A 15,355-nucleotide genomic window follows, 5' to 3' on the forward strand; every position below is an offset into this window, starting at 1 on the left:
GAACCTGAAGCGAGCAGTTCATGTGAGGAAACACACCAACATCCCAGAGTTGAAGCTGTTCTGTACTGAGGAACGGGATAAAACTCCTCCGAGCCGATGTGCAGGACCGATCAACACTTACCCCAAACGTTTATCTGCAGTTATTACTGCACAAGGAGCTCACACCACATACTGAAAGAAAGGGTGCACATACTTTTACTTATCAATAAATACATGACTAAGTGTAATATTTATGTCTCATTTGTTTAGCTGGGTTCTCTTTATCTCCTTTGAGGACTTGCCTGAAAATCTGAAGATGTTTGCAGAAATATAAAACACTGAGTGTTGAAATTGAAATCACAAACTTTCAAGCACCACAGTAAAATGTGATAACATATGAGATCAATGTACACACAAAAAATGTGGATACCAGTCTACACAGTAACACAACACACGCTGGTCATTCATTCTGAATGGTAAGAGAGATGACTTGCAGGTTTGCAGGACTCTCGGTGCAGTAAGACGAGCGGTGTGTTACTGGCATTAGCACTCTGTGCTCCCGGCAGCGTGGGCTCTCCACAGCACCATTACAACCCTGTAGCCTTTAAAAGCATTAGCATTGTTTCCTGCTCAGTGGACATTAGCGTGTAATTGCCCTGCTCGGATTGATCTTGTTAGCCAAATGATGTAAGCCCGATTTTCTCCTGGTGCACAGGGCATTTTTGTAGAGGCGTCTAAATGCAGCTCAGTTCCTCTTCAGTTTCTTAAAAATGTTGGCAACCTTCAAGAATTCAGGCACAAAATATTGTACAAGACGAACCCTAATCCCCCCACCACCCACCCACACACACACACACACACACACACACTAAAACCTTCTGACTAAGAACAGTCATACTGATAACAGGTCATATTTTTAAATATTACTATATATTTCCATTCAAAACCATAGCAGCAAAAGTATTGGCACCCTGACATATAAAATAAATAAATATTTCTTCTAATTATCCAGAAACTCTACTGTGTTTGACCTGATGTTATAGTGGGACATGTGTAAAATCTCTTTATCACTACCATTATCAAAAAAAAAAAAAGAACTACCATACAGTGCCTTGCATAAGTATTCACCCCCACTTAAACCTTTCCGCATTCTACAGTGATATAACCTGGAACTGAAATGGATTTAATTGGGATTTTATATCATGACCATAATACAGCTTCTGAACCCCTACATTAGTTCGGTTCCCATCAGAAATCATTATTTATTATAACGGAGTTGTGTGCAATTTAAGCATCACATGATCTAAATATAAACACACCTCTTCCTGGAAGAACGCAGAGTTTGTTAAAGAACATACCGGAACACAGCATCATAAAGAAACAGGAGCAAGTTCTTGAAAATTATTACAAAAGAGTTTGGTTATATAAATATATATATATCCCAAACATTCAAAGTAAATCCATTATTTTAAAGATAGAAAGAATATGATCTAACCACAATGCTGTGTAAAGGAGAAAAAAAATATCTATGGCCAGGAATATTTAGAGAAGCAACCCAGAGGCCACGGTTAAGCTTCTGTATGGCGCTACCACCACCATGCTTCACAGTAGGGATAATGTTCTCAGGATGATGAGCAGTGTTGGGTTCCTGCCAAATGTTTTAGACTGTTATACCGAGGGCAAAAAGTTCAATTTTGCTCTCATAATGTGAAGCGAAGAAGAGTAAGAAGATCATACAGTTGTCAAGTTGTAAAAAGCTATTAGAATGACAACAAGCTACTCCGAAGAGAACATGTTCCTGACAGAAACCAACATTACCGTACATACACTTTTAACAACTTTTTATAAAGTTATTATTCTTGAAGGGTGCCAATAATTCTGGATTTGACTCAACGGTGTAGACGATCGGGATCCAGTTAAATCTAAGATAGAATGCATTAACAGACGTATTTCTGTACAGACCGTTTCTGCTCTCCACTGTACAGAAGAGACGCAGTCATTAATAACCGATGCAGAAGAACAGTAGAGGTGTATAAATAAACACAGATAACGAGCTGCACTAAGGCTGTTCACTGGGAAGCTTAGTGCGTCAAACTAACGAGTGAAGAACCGGAGCATTTGGTTGGAATCCCGGGCGTTCACGCTGAACGGCTTTGGGAGCGTGTCCAGAAGTGAGACGTTATTAGTAACATAAAACAAACTGAAATATCTGGCCACCAGTGGGACTTTAAACAGATGGTGCCGCACTAGTTCCTTACCGCTGACGGGGTATTGGGGCTGTTTTGCTGTTCCTTGAGAACTTCATTACTTTCAAAGAGCCTCACTTGTCAATACGTTATACGTAAATGTTTTTGTTTACCGAATTGTACTAAAAATTCCCGACAGATTCAAAAAACTTGAGCAACCTTGATTTCGTTCCTCGTGCGCGCTGTGCCATGTTACAACACACCAAAAGGACGTGAAGGAGTTCTCCCAACGAACTGAATTCTCAAGAATGCCACATTCCATTGTGTAAACACACCTGTAAACCAGTTAGGAATAAATTTGTCCGTATCCAGTTTGAGAAACAAGGCCGAGTACAAGGAGACTTTTCCTAACAGCACATTCTGACTAAACTCCAGCAGCCAGTGTAGGTCCTAAATGTAATAAACGGTACATCCAGAGTGCAGTATTTACCTGCATGGATAATGCTTGACAGATCACATTACATCACCTGCTCCAGGGGGCGCTGTATCATGGCTGCCCCTGCACTCTGACCCCAACCTCCTTACATGCTGGGGTATGTGAAGAAAAGAATTTCACTGTGCTGTAATGTAAACGTGACCAATAAAAACTCATTCATTCATTAAATGTAACTATAAATGGATAAGAAAAATTGTAATCGTTGGCATCGTTTTATTCTGTACAATACGAAACTGTCAGGAGCCTTCTAGAAAATTCTTGATGCCCCAGGTTAGGGCGAGGAGCAGAAGAAGCGTAGAGTTTAATATCATACATTTTATAGAAATGTGGGAAGACATACCCATCACAAAATTATGAACAACAAACAGAAAAAGTTGTCATTTTAGAATGGCATGGGAAATTTGTTCTTTAGCTACCGATAAAGACAAATTTTTTAAAGCTAGGTACGGATTTTCTAAAATAATTGATGAAGCATGGGGCTGAACGTCACCCAAGCATGAAAATGTCAAAATATTACCTCAGTTTATTACATAAAGAAGATCGTTCTCATTCTTTTCATACGGAACGTTTTGTATTATAATGCATTTCTGAATGTAGTAGTAGATTACAGGGGAAAAAAACGAGTAAAATCGAGAAGTCTGTGTATGTACTGTATGTATATCCATCTGGTGTAACATTTCTTTAATTATTTCCAATATTTTAACCATGTGTTACAACACTGTATGGCTGCTTGTATGTCGTTTGTGGTTTGGTTTATGAAGGGCGCCATTAATAACGGACCTGACTCCGTTTCGTGGCTCTCCTGAGAACGGCTCCAGCTGTCTGATGCAATCATGTAGAAATGTGTTCCGTGTGCTGAGATGCGAGATGTTTACCTGCTCAACACAACACGGGTTCAGAGGCGCGTCCTGATCTGCTCCGGGTTCTCCACGCCGGGTTCTCGTTAGGCGTCACTTCTACGCCCGTGTCCTTCCTGTGTGCTGTCACGCACTCGATCGGCTCATGGGGCGGCTTGTGATTTTAATGCTAATCGATGTGAGCGTGTAGGTGGAGAATCAGATTAAAGCCCTGATATAACGAGGAGAGTGAAGGGGCTGGAGCGAATGCATGAAGGAACTCCATGAATACCCACTCCACTCTGTCTCGCTCGCTTTTTATCTCCATTTCTCACCAGCGCAGGGTGGAGTTTGGATTAAACAGAGGTGTGTCTCAGTTAAGCATTACTGTGACCTTGACATGACCTCGGAGCCGAGTTTTCTTGAGCAGTATCGGCTCGAGTGAGGAGCACGGTCTGACTGCTTGATGGAACCGCAATGCGTCATGCTGAATTTTATGTTTTGGCTGTAAAATATATATATATATAAATATAAAAGAACAGTCTGTGCTGGATCAAGTGCTATTCTATGTGCTGCTGAATAATGAGTGTGGAAGCCATTATGTTCACAAGTCATTTGCAGCGATACACTGGCGATACTCTAGACTCCTTTTAGATTCGTACAGCATCGTATATCACCATATTAGTCTTTTTTTCATTCTTAATTTGACAGCAAAGAATCAAAAAGCGAATTCCTTTTACAGTCCGTATTTTCTATCCCTGATTTTTTAAAAAGGCGTTATTGAAAAACCCCGGTCTCTGAGGCTTCTTCTCAAGAAAAAATCTGGCAACCTCGGAGGCGTGAATTATACACGCCGGTGATTTTAATAATCAGGAATTTGACTAGTGCTTGTGCATATCCCGATTCTGAATACGAAGAACTTTCCCCTACGTAAATACTGAAGCCGCTGACTCTGAATAAAAGTCTTAAACCGAGCTGTTCTGCTTCTTCTTTGCACTGGTCTGAATCCCATTTCAAACATTTTCCTTCATCTTTACTCTGGAGAAAAGGGCTAAAAATCACGCTGTGCTGTTTGCTCTATTCTCATACATTTTAAACACACTAAGGCTGGCATATCGGACACTCGAAATCCTTCTTCCCGGGAACCCAGTGGTTTCTCAGTGAGTTCTGGCCCACCGATGAGGACAACAGCCATCCCAGAGCAAGTTCCTGTGTCCCACTTACGTCAAGACTCCATTAGAGGGTTCTAATAAAACAGGGCTCTGAGGATGCGGTTGAATAAATTTCTATCAGGAGATCATAAAAAGAAGAAAGTGTGGTGTTTTACACTGTACTGTATCCGGGCGGCTCAAGCGGTATATAGGTCACTTTAGTGTGTTTAAAAGTTTTTGTTTTTTTTTTTAGGAGGAACTTATTGGACTGATATGTGTTTTCACATCATAAAAAGTTTCCCTCCACGCATAAGGGTCTATATTTGGAATGCGAACAGGTGCAAGCTGTGCACATGACCTTGACCGAGACGTTTTTACACCTCTCTGCCAAGTAGATCGAAGTCAGTGAGATGAATGAATCAGTATCGGTGGGAGTCGTTCCGTCCGTTCGGTTCCTGAAAAAACGCACCAGCGCTCGCTGGATTTCAGACTGACTGACTCATCAGCGAATAGTAAAGCATGCAACTGAACGAATCGGTGGATGGATCTGAACGGATCATTGAACCGAGTGGACTCGAGTCATTAAATGGACTCCAAGCTCTTACGCCTACTACTACTAATAATAATAATAATATTACAATTACTACTACTACTACTACTAATAATAATAATAATACAATTACTACTACTACCACTACTACTACTACTACTACTACTACTACTAATAATAATAATAATACAATTACTACTACTAATAATAATAATATTACAATTACTACTACTACTAATAATAATATTACAATTACTACTACTACTACTACTAATACAATTACTACTACTACTACTACTAATAATAATAATAATAATACAATTACTACTACTACTACTACTAATAATAATAATAATAATACAATTACTACTACTAATAATAATAATACAATTACTACTACTACTACTACTACTAATAATAATAATAATACAATTACTACTACTACTACTACTACTACTACTACTACTACTAATAATAATAATACAATTACTACTACTACTACTACTACTACTACTAATAATAATAATAATAATACAATTACTACTACTACTACTACTACTACTACTACTAATACAATTACTACTACTACTACTACTACTACTACTAATACAATTACTACTACTACTACTACTACTACTACTACTACTAATACAATTACTACTACTACTACTACTACTACTACTACTACTAATACAATTACTACTACTACTACTAATAATAATAATAATGCCATAATTGAAGTGAAAATGTCATATTTTGGCATGGATGGATTTCGACGCTGCTCTGCGGTGTATTGTTAAGCCCCGCCCCTCTCTCTGACGTCTCCTGACATTTAAGTCATTGTTAGTGCACAGAAATCTGACTAAGCAGCTGCTTTTCTTCCTCGCACTGACCTACAGTCAGATTTGAATGAAGGGTTTCTTGAGGATGTTCCACCAGGAGCTCATTAAGTAAAAGTACAGCGGCGACTGACCTTTCAGCGAATCACAGTGCCTCGCTGTGCAAATTTTACTGAGACGATATACAATTAAACTGGGATCCAGTAAAACAAGACAACCCTATATTAACCTAACTTCCCAAAATGTCACCTTCCTCGTATTTCATTAGCATTTATATAGAGAACGAGACGCTACAAGAGACTACAAACGTTTCTACCGCATAGATTTACAGTCGAGTGCGAAAGCTTGTGCACCCTTAGTGTGTAATTTTTTAAAAAAAGAAAAGGAAATGTAATTCACACAAAGACGTATGTTGTGTTTCACAGATTTTTTTTTTTTTTTAACAAAATGATGAAAGAGTGCATGTTAAGATATTTATATAGATATTGGAGTTTTGATTTATCTGTACTAATCGCTGCAAAATTCTTCGCAAAGTTCTTCTTTGTCCATAATTAAAAAGCGCCGCGATTTTATCCCTCCTCTAAACAGCCTCCCATTTTTTGACTATGTATAATGATGGGAGGGACAGAAAATATAATAACAATTCATTTCCTGTCATGTTTCACCCCCCATTCCCCCACCCCCAGCTATCGAAGAATGAAAACGTCACACAAGCGGTACACCATGCAGCGAGACAGGTCATCTGTGTATGTTTTTATTATTATTATTATTATTATTATTATTATTATTATTATTATTATTATTTTTAACATAGTTATGCGTTAGCCTCATTAGCATGATGTCTGTAGTTTCACAGGAAAATAACACATGAGGTAAAGACAGAACTCTGGTTACTGTAGAAGCTAGCACCTCGAGCTGCCTCCATGGTTGTTTCGGAACACCCACTTTTCACGAGCCAATCAAAATCTGATGAATATAACCAAAGTCCAAAGTCCCGCCCACTAAAATACGACATTTCCCAATGTCGCGGAAATCAAATTTTGCTTTTTTCATTGTCTTTCATGGCTAAACTGTGGAACTATTTTTATTTTTGACAATCTAGAATGTAATATTTTCCATAGGTAAATGATAATAATAATAATAATAATAATAATAATAATAATAATAATAATAATAATAAAGAATAATTAATTAATTGTGGGTACATTTTATATATCGTTTCACCCAGAATGCATGGGGGATGCAAAATTGTTCACTCAGTTTACAGCCTAAACAAACAAACAAACAAACAAACAAACAAGCAAATAAATAAATAAAGAGACTGAACTCCATCAATTTGCAGAATTTTTCCGGAGGCACATGACTGAAAATAAATCCCAAATTTCTTTTTATGTTCTTCTATATTTTTCTCCCATGTAACTTGAACTGATGTTTACACCAGCATTTTATTCACAGCTTGAGTTTATGACATTCTGATTTAAAAAAAAAACAAAGCAAAACAAAAAAACCCGTGTAACACAGAAAGCCCTCCAGCCAACCATTACTGTATAGCATGCAATCACCAGCTTCTGGCTCCAATTTCCCAGAACGCTGTTATTTTTCACCCTTATTTTAAAAGCTCGGCTGGACTAATAGGGCCAATGAAACGCGTCTCTGAAGTGCCGGCCGGAGCCTGAGTGAATCAGCAGCACTTTCAAGCCGGTCGAGGCTCCCTCGCTGTTTTTTAACGAGGGCCTCGATTCATGCGATGCAGCCCGAAAACCCTGAGAATGTGTTCGTTCTTCTTTCAGCGTAATGGAAGTCTTTCTTTTTTCCTCCTTAATGGCAGTCCACTCGATAATCCCTTGATGCAGCAGTCTGTTTGAAACGTGTGATATGTGATGTGGGGCCGATCGGATGCCATTAGCAGAATGAATGACTCAAACAGTGGGGTGAAGGGAAAAGAGGTTGCTCGGATCCTATTGAACCGCGCTCATGATGATCAGATCTGTTTTCAGAGGCGCCATAATGACGTAAGGTCTAAATAGAGGTCATGCGGTACGCGAACACCCGCTAATCGCTAAGTCGGGTACCGCTACATCGTTTAAGCACCACAAAGTGTTTTATTCCTCTAATACCACAGCAAGTTGCCAATGGTTTTATAATTTATTCATGAAAGATCAACACGTTGTACTTTTGATCTATTTATTGTTACATTCAGTACAGTGGAGCGTCCGTGTAACAAGTTAGTTCCTGTTCTCGCTTACGTTATAGCATCTCTAAACGCTCCTTCCATCACCCGCCTCTCTACTGTGCTCATTCTTGAAGTCACTTTTAACTCAAATCGCTGACACTGGAGACTCCTTCCATGAACGCTGAACAAACGTCTCCGTAAAGAAAATTTCACCATACGGAGGATTACGCACGTTTTTAATCTGTTTACGTGGGGCGTCCAGTGTACAAGTCCCCGTGGATGAGCTGTTACTATAGAAACGATAACGTATTAGAATGAACATGTCAATAAAAAGCTGTGTTTAATAATTACATTCCATTCTTAGTCATTTCCCATGTAGACATGTTGGGAACTAAAGGATCTAAGCAACTCAGTATGTAAATTAGAACGAAACGAAACTAAGTAAAGTACTCGTGTAAAGAAAGTAGGTACTCAATTAAATAAATAAATAAAGTACAACCCCAATTCCAAAAAAAGTTGGGACGCGGTGTAAAATGTAAATACAAACAGACTGCACTGATTTGCAAATCTCGCAAAACCCGTATGTTGTTCACAATAGAACACAGAGAACATATCAAAAAAGTTGGGACAGGGGAAACAAAAGGCTGGAAAAGTAAGCGTTAGTAAAAAGAAACAGCTTTGCACATCTGGAAAGGCGCCATTAATGCTGACAGGTTTTAGAGCAACATCTGCTTCCATCCAGATCCCATCCCATCTTTACATCTGAGAGACTCCGCCTCTCTAAGATACTCTTTTTATACCCAATCATCTTACTGTCCTGTTCCCAATTAACCTAATTACTCGCAAAATCTTCCTCCAGCTCTTTCTTTTTACCAACACGTACTTTTCCAGCCTTTTGTTGTCCCCGTCCCAACTTTTTTGAGACGTGTTGCGGCCATCGAGTTCAAAATGACCTTATTTCTTTCCTTAAAACGGTACATTTCCTCAGTTTAAACATGTGATATGTTTTCTGTGTCCCTATTGTGAATAACGCACGGGTTTATGAGACTTGCAAATCGTTGTGTTCTGTTTTTATTGACATTTTACACAGCGTCCCGACTTTTTGTGGAATTGGGGTACGTATGTATCTGTGGAAGTAAATAAAAGTAGTAATATCAGTGAGTAAAGTAAGTCACGTCTAAGTATGTAAATAAGCAATACGTAAGTAAGAGAAGTACACACGTATGCACACAAGTAAGTTAGTAACGTATGTAAGTACTGTAGATAAATAAAGCAATTAAGTGCATAAAATATGTTACTAGGTACAGTATCTAAGTAAGTAAAGTACTTATGAATGTTAGTAAGTAAAGTATCTGCTGTAAGTATATGAACACCTATGTAAGTAATTAATTAAGTAATTAGTTAATGTATGTTTTTACCCTGTCCAGGGTGTACCCCGCCTTGTGCCCGATGCTCCCTGGGATAGACTCCAGGTTCGCCGTGACCCTGAAAAGGAGTAAGCGGTATAGAAGATGGATGGATGGATGGATGGATGGATGTTTTTAAGTAAGTGAGTAATGAAGTAAAGTACATAAGTAAATAAAAATTAGCATGCATGCCTCTTTCCACTTTAAAAAATAAAATAAAAACGTCTGAGATAGTGGACTTTGTTGGGCCTAGGGTTAGGGTTAGGCCTCTTTCTTATTAATGATTGAATAATTGTTTTATTAATAATGAAGGAAATTCTCCAACAAAAAGATAAACCAGGTATCCAGGGCCACCGAGAGTGGAACACTCTACTAGCGTCGCACTGTTTTTGTTTCTGTGGTGGTTTTGTTTGTTGCACACTTTGTGTAGAATATTGATGGAACCTTCCGGAAAGCACGGTTGCTTATCTACAAGACGTTTACCCATTTGAAGAGGAGTCTTATAGTCCTGTCGAACCTTCCAGCTTTGTTGGGGTGAAAAGCCCATGAATATTCTATTAGACCTCCGTAGTGAATAAATGATACAGGTTCTGTAGAACTGTTAGTAACGGTGGATGTAAATTACAGACTCATGAGTGCTTTTCAAACCTTCATGTGCAATTTTCTTCTCCTCCAGAATTCTGTGTTGTTCCCCATAACGTCCATTTTTTTTTGGTTGTTCATAATCGAATTCCACTTTCAAACACTGTGCTGTCAGCAAAATGAAGAAATGTATATATACAAAAAATACGTACAGCTACAAGCAATCCTATGATTCCTGCCATACCAGAAGAGACGTTCAAGACTAAATGCTTCTAATCATTTACTGAGAACCCTCATGGACAACCATGGTGTTATTTTTTTTCCTCTATCAAGCTCCTTCTTTAATGAACTACTTTAAATAACTTCCTACTTTAATTAACAAACTGAATTCATTCCTAATGCTGAAAATAAAAGGCAACCGCAACATTTTTAGTGTTATCAGTCTGTTCATGGTCAAGGTTGTGGTCTGCGCTTCCAGCATCTGCTCTCTGCCTGCAACACAAACAGCCTATAAACACACTTAATTATTAACCACAAGCAGGTGTGGCCACTCACTCGTTACCCGCTCGTTCCCGCCGGCACCCTTGATGAAAACGAGCGAAATTACTATACGACGCAAATAAAAAAACGCACAACGAGTGACATTTTCAGCTTGGACATACAGGGACGCTGGTTTCATATTTATGAGCACAACCACAATTAGTACTTAGTGAAGCCTCCGCTTGACAGGAAGCCGCACTGGATTACTTCCTGTAACGTCAAACAAGGTTGGAGATACTCGTAGAGGGTCTTAAATCCTCCTCCATGTAGAACATGTTAAGTTCTAACGACACTCTGTATCTAGTGCCAGTTTTGTTTTTTAGGCCAAATGGTCTTCATGGCTCAAAAGGTTTCATTATTTTTGTCTCATCAGACAGCAAAACATAATAATTCCAGTGGTAGTAACAGTGAGGCTGTCCTGGTCTCCCAAATGATGTACACCACATGCTTGTGTTCTTAATCTTAATCTTAATCTTAATTTAAATACAGCATGTTTATGCAAAATACCTCAAAGACAATTTGTATCTATGCTCCTCTATTCTCAAAGCACCGAAGCTGAGCTTATCACTTCATACACGACATTCTGGCAGAACTTAGAGATCTGTGCATCTGCACCAGATACCACCTCGGAGAAAGGAATCCCATTTCTGAGCCACGCATGGAGACAAAACTGGAAAACAGAAAGTAGCCCGTAATGACAAACAACCTATTTATGCATATGAACATCAAACAAAAGAAGAAGAAGAAAAAAAAGTCTTTATTTGTGCAAGTGCCACTTTTGATGATTCACTCCCTAATGAACAGTAAAGCCGAGGCACTCGATTCTACGCCAGTCGCCTCGTCCTGCAGGCCAGATATCAAAGACGATGGACACGAGATGCGTTCGGTAATGAGGCAGCGATAAAGCCTATTGCATTATGCAGAATCAACACGAAGGCAGACGAAGGGAGCCATTTTACTTTCCCAAATCCCATGAATATATACATACATAAAAGGTCTATGAATTTTTTTTCCCCCAAAACAAGCTATTTCCACTCTGACAACCGTTCTCACCTGCGTTCCCATTTCAGACCTGCCACCTGTAAAACGTCAAGAACTCAAGAACGAGGTTTGTATATAAAGCTGAGAAATGTCCGCACACGTCCATACCGTGTGCCACTGCTGTAGAATTCAACCCATGGTCTTACACGCTACCAAATTTAGGAATCTGCAAAAAAATTGGATTGGGAATTTGGATCAATCGTCAACTCTGAGCTGGAGAGCGGAATAATGGCATTAGTCTAGAGGCAAAGCACTGGTCCGGATTTTCTTATTCTGTGGGTTATGAATGCGTAACAAGGCTGTGGTCTGATTGGTGAGATTGGGTGAGATGGGCCTCAAAATGTTGAAAGAAGCTCCTCAATACTGCATGATGAGTCATCGGAGGGGAGAAAATTGGGCAGAATTGTTCACACAGATTGAGAAGGCAGGGTAGTGCTGAAGATCATGGAAATTGGGTGTCGCTTATGATTTGAGTTTTCCTCGTCGGTGTGAAAAGAACAAAAACAAAAACGCGAATCTAGGGAAGCACCAGGACGTTTACTGGGTGGTGTTTAAATCCTAGCCATCTCGCCCAGGGCTGGTCTCACCCATATCTCCATACAAAGCTGTGATTATGTAATTATACAAACATGTCTGTACTGTTAGACGTTCCAGCGGTGAGATACAGTGCTTTATGATAACTCGATATTCTGTGTTCTGATAATTACATTTTAAAGTTTACATTTCAGGTAGTCTTCCATGTTTCATGTAGAAAAAAAAAAACATTTGTTTTGACTTTCTTTCTTTCTTTCTTTCTTAACATTTTGAATTATTTATGCTTGTCACGTATCGAGGTTGAGGCAGAAGCAAGTGCAGATAATGACATTTATTTAAACAAACGTACTATGAGACAAAGACACTAAGAGAACTTGGTATAACACTGTGGCATGAAACAAAACACCGAGACATGAACAACAAGAGTCTAGGACAATGAAAGCCAAGCAAACAGTGCAGACAAGGACTATATATACACACGAGTGCTCATTAACAAAACGTGAGTCAGGTGCAGGTGGTCATGTGACAGCTAGTGCAGTGCAGTGGCTGATGGGAAGTGGAGTCCAGAGTTTCTTGATACATGACAATGCTGACATTTTCTTTAAGAATTGTTTATATATTGCTACATTATATGATTATAATCATGAGAATTGACATGAGTCAGTCAGAAGTAATATGAGTCAGATCAGGGAGTCAGGGGGACGCGGGGCCCTCGCATGTCGTAGCCCTGCAAGTCACATCCATGTGATCAGCCTACAATAACAAATGAAAATCTCAGTTTTGATCTTAATCACACGATGCACAGCAAAGATACATCAATTCACAACTGACTCACGTCTTCATATCACTTCAGAACAGACTGACAGTTCAGACAGCGTCAGCATGGTGTGGATTGAGCGTTGTAAATATTAGCTCGTTGTTCGAGCAGACAGTTTTATTTAAACATGATTCTCTCTCTCTCTCTGTGCGTGCGTGTGTGTGTGTGTGTGTGTGTGTGTGTGTGTGTGCGCGCACGTGTGTAATGAACACGGCCTGACGCTGATGAACTCTAGTGTTGGTAATGAGAACTACATTATACAATGCATTATGTTCACACTGACCCTCTGCTGACCTTCAGCCTGACACGACCGGGTCACACTGCTAACGGCTAATGGCTAATCCATCCAGATGTAATTACAGATAGAACCGTGAATAGTGCAGATCTGAAGGCTTGCAGTTTAAAGTCATACAAAAAGGCCCAAGACAGCATTCAATATTAAATGATATTGACAGAAGAATCGATGGATCATTTTATCTGTACAGCGCCGAACGTCAAATATACATCATATCTCCTTGCCTTTGTTTCTGATCCTTGGTCCTGGAGAATCTCTTCTCCTGTACACTCAGCACACTTCATTCAAATGAAAAGCCAATGAACAAGCCAGAACCGGGCTGAACCGTGTGTGTTAGAACCGGAAAACACTCAAACACACAGTACAGGGGAACTCCGGGACCAACCATGAGAAATACTACTATAGCCCACTGTTTAGATTTCAAACCCTTTCACTTGTCAAGGAATAATGCATTGAATGTTAAATATTTGTGGTTTCATCATATTTACGCCAAACCCCGTGATATGATTTATAGGGTTCTTTTCTCAGAAATACACAAATTTTGCTGTATTTATTTATTTATTTATTTAAATGTGATTTAGATAGATCGTTTCTTTCTCACATGTCTACACGATGGCCAAAAGAATAGAAAGTCATCACCCTGGATACGATGCTGTACTGCAGTCTCATACGGGAACACTGTGTCATGCGGTTACAGGAAATGAATCAGTGACAGGGTGGTGTGACGAAGCAGAGTCGCTGTTCGTTTCTGATAACAGCACATCCGAAGTGTTTTATTCCTCTTACACCACAGCAATCTGACCATAATTACAATTTGTTTGATTTATGAAAGAACGGTACGTTATACTTTTTATCCATTTACAGTTACACACTACAGTTAATACCGTGCAAGGTGTGTGTAAACTCCTCTGTGCTGAAGAGGACGGAAAAACGTCACGTCACAGCTGCACCTCTGACGCTAAATGTTAAATAAACATCTCCTTACGGAAAATTGATTTGATTTATTTAGCTGTTGCTATAGAAACGATAACATCGTTAGACCATTAGAACGAGCGCATTCATATAAACCTGTGATTTTGTAGCTGCTCCCTCGTACAGAGCATAAATATACGTCTATCCTGAGCTGAGCGCGTGCCCTCCAGGAGAGGCTGCTTCCCACGTCCGCTATATTTATACCCCGCATTTAGGTCACATGACATCAAGCTAAAAATCCCAGTGACAAAGATTTCATCAGGTCTTTCTAACAGTGTGGATATACAGCCCTGCTTAACCAATCAGAGCGTAATAAAAGTGAGAACCTCAGGTGTTTTCAGACTAAACTTTATCCAGTGTGTCTACCGTATATCTGGGATCACCTCGAACATCAAACAGGAACTCAGTTGCTTCGTAGACGTCCCATAACATACATTAAATGTTACTATAAATAGAAAAAGAAGAAAAAAAACAAACGTATGACATGTTAATCATTCATAAATGTAAAAATTGGAATCGTCAGCAAATAATCGGCTTTCTGACTCGGCTTCATAACATTTTAATCGTCATTCTTGATTCGTTTGCTATAACAGCAGGACACACGTTTTATTCCTTACTCGTCTACGATGTATAACTGCAGTTCTAAATAATAAAAAGTTGATCCTAGTACGCACATTTTGAGAAAAAAAACAAAAAAACAGGACAATTTGGAGAAAAATCCTTCATTTTTGTTTTCTTTGTTTTTTTTTTTGTGTTAATATCAAGTGACCAGGATGTTTATTTCTGGAAAGAGTTATTTATCTGTTAGCATTTTCAGCTTCACTTATAATCTGATTCTGAGTGTATATGAAAAACACGTTTTGCCTGGAGGCGGAACGCTAAACAACACAAGAGTGAAGGAATAAATCGAGACAAATGAATGTTTAAGGGGAAGCGTTTGAGGCAGCGGTTCCTTATT

Source organism: Ictalurus furcatus, chromosome 25 (genome assembly GCF_023375685.1).
Source record: "Ictalurus furcatus strain D&B chromosome 25, Billie_1.0, whole genome shotgun sequence".
In the NCBI taxonomy this organism is placed as follows: domain Eukaryota; kingdom Metazoa; phylum Chordata; class Actinopteri; order Siluriformes; family Ictaluridae; genus Ictalurus; species Ictalurus furcatus.